The 2,644-nt window shown below is 38.0% G+C and overlaps 1 long non-coding RNA gene across 1 annotated transcript; it reads left to right on the top strand.

The window, feature by feature from the left end:
* The first annotated feature begins 1,040 nt into the window (after positions 1-1,040).
* Positions 1,041-2,160, top strand: LOC107835481 (uncharacterized). Its single transcript, XR_001661288.1, has 2 exons — positions 1,041-1,070; positions 1,211-2,160. It is a non-coding gene; the product is annotated as an uncharacterized LOC107835481 (long non-coding RNA).
* Positions 2,161-2,644: the final 484 nt, after the last annotated feature.

Consider the following 2,644-nt stretch of genomic DNA (forward strand, 5'->3'; position numbering starts at 1 on the left):
CTGCGGTAGCAATTTGGCTCCAACTCCTCCCCTTGTCATTTCTATATTCTTTGCACGAAATGTTGAATAAATATTAATGTTGTTTCCACATATCATCTCCAATGTCCGGTGGACTTCGGGTTGCGCTGCGTCAGCTGTTTGGGATTCCCCTCCGTAATTTCCCCTCAGAAAGCACAGAGGAGAATCCGCACTTTCTGATTGGCTACCTGTCACATTCAGCGTTAAGCTCCCAGTCGGGGAAAACCCCTGATTTAGATCGGAGCGGACACGACAATCTACATCACACTACAGGATGGTTACGAAGTCACCAGCAACAATCGTAGATCGGCCACCGATCTAAGATTATCGTAAGGGGAATATAGGGGCAAAACATCGTGTAGTGTGAACTACTGCATTAGGTGGTCGGATTTGCCCATCTTCTCTACTTAAATCTAGTGATTGTTGTAGGGCAATATAGTATACAGACTTCATAATCTGCACTCTTTTGGTTGAATGCAGTATTTATTTTCACTTTGGGTTTATGTTGTTTAGTTTTTATTAAAGTAGGTTTTTTGTTAATGGAGACTGAGAATCCATTTTATTTTTGTTTTTGGTTGTTTTGTTTATTTAGTTTACCAGTTCCAGTGTTATGTGTTCTATTGAAAATAATGTGTATGTATCTATGGCAGGAAATCGCATGCATTATTAGTCATTTCCATTAAATCAGTGTCAAAAGATCTTGAAACAATATTATCGTTTATCGCAAAAATTTTAAAATTAAAACAATAAAATTAATCGCTCAGCAAAATTTGTTATCGGGACAGGCCTAACAATGATTTGGATTATTGTTTTGTTGCTCAACTCCAAATAAATGAAGCAGTCCCAGAGTTCTATAGGCCGTCAACAAAATCAATGGAAAGTAACTAAAAGTATCAAAAATCAAAGGGCTTATTTAATACTTTGAGGATGTGTCTTCTATTTGGCCATACAAATTAACAAAAAGAGAATGATCTATTGATCTATCAGACCATTCTTAAGACGTCAAAACATAGATTGAGTGAGGAAGATGAGAGCCAGAGCAAAGGTCAGAGGTGAGGCTGTCCACAGCCCTTTTCACACAGCGTTCACTATATCAGGCCAAAACAGACGTGGTGATGAAGCTGCTGCTGCTCCTCTTTGCTGCTTCATCCAGACTAAACAGATTCACTTTTAATCATCATGTTTCTGTCAGGATCCATCAGAGACTCAGACCAGAACCAGAACCAGAACCCAGCTGTGTGTCCTTTAAGAGCAACATGTCAAAGGATCTGGCCATTACCTTTAAATCTCCTGGATCTCCACCATCAGAGAGGTGAGCTGTTTCTAACTGCTGATCTGTTTATCTGTCATTGTGGCCATGTGACGATACCAAGTTCTGTTGGGTTCTGTTGCCATGGGAACATTAGACTGAATACCAGGTTATTTTCATTCCATCAATGCATATGGTAACATGTCTTCTTAAAGACGTCGACACATCTTCCCCAAGGTTTGTGATGTGAGAGATCAGCAAGTTAAAATCAACCAAACTTTAATAAATCAATAAAATGCAAAGATTTCTTTGGAAAGCTTACAGAAAATTCACACAAAGATTCAGTCAGATCTGTTTTCCATTCTAATTAAGGTGCGGCACCTGATTACAGCCAAATGTGGTAATATACAGTCAGAAAGGTTGTGTGTGTGAATAAATCACTATCAGACAGAAAGTAAGTTCAAGTTATTGTATTCAAGCTTAAAGTTTTGCATATATTTAGGAAGGTATTCAATAATATAATATTTTCCTATAAGTATAAACAATAAACATAACAGGACAACAAAAAGTATAAACCCTGATAACACCCAAGAGTTTTTCTCTTATTCAAGTCTGTTCTTTTGTATCCAGGGTGATTAATGGTCCATCAATCAATGATCTGACTTTTTAGTCCATGATCCAAGGCAATAGGTCCAGGAAAAATAAAGTAGTTTGGGTCAATTAAGTCCTACTGCAAAGCTGCGGTGATCCGGTAGCGAGCCATCCTGGGTTTACACAGGGGCTGGAAAAAAACCCTGACCTAAACAAGGTCATAAATAAAAATAAAAAAGAAATTAGCATTCACATTTAAACATGGTTAAACTGTTATCCAAAATAGCTAAACATAAAAAATAGCTATATTCCACAGAGTATTTCTCAGGAATCAATTAAACTTAGTACTGACTTCAGTATTGTTTCAGTCAACAATGAATAGGCCTGTCGTGATAAACGATAAATCAATTAATCGCATGATAAATTAAACCTATCGACCTCATTTTAATTATCGGTTTCATCATCTCTTCCTGACGTTTTTTTATTTTTGTTGATGACACTAAATAAAAAAAGGCTCAACTCCGGTGCTCTCCACTGACCCTCCCTTCCTATTTCCTTAGTCTAATGTCCAGCGCACACTAAAAGAGTTGTTGGCCCATTTTCAAAACCTGAGAGACCACCGACAGAAATCCTAGGATCCTAGGTGTAACGGTTCGGTCGAGTTCGTCATACCGTGAGGTGTCCAACCACATGGGCACAAAATAATGGCTACAAGTCCGGTTAACTAATTTTAAAACCAGGCATTAATCCATGCTTTACTAGAATCTACCTGTGATGCATGTGGCT

The sequence above is a fragment of the Poecilia formosa genome, unplaced genomic scaffold, assembly GCF_000485575.1.
Source record: "Poecilia formosa unplaced genomic scaffold, Poecilia_formosa-5.1.2 Scaffold2927, whole genome shotgun sequence".
NCBI classification, from domain to species: Eukaryota; Metazoa; Chordata; class Actinopteri; order Cyprinodontiformes; family Poeciliidae; genus Poecilia; species Poecilia formosa.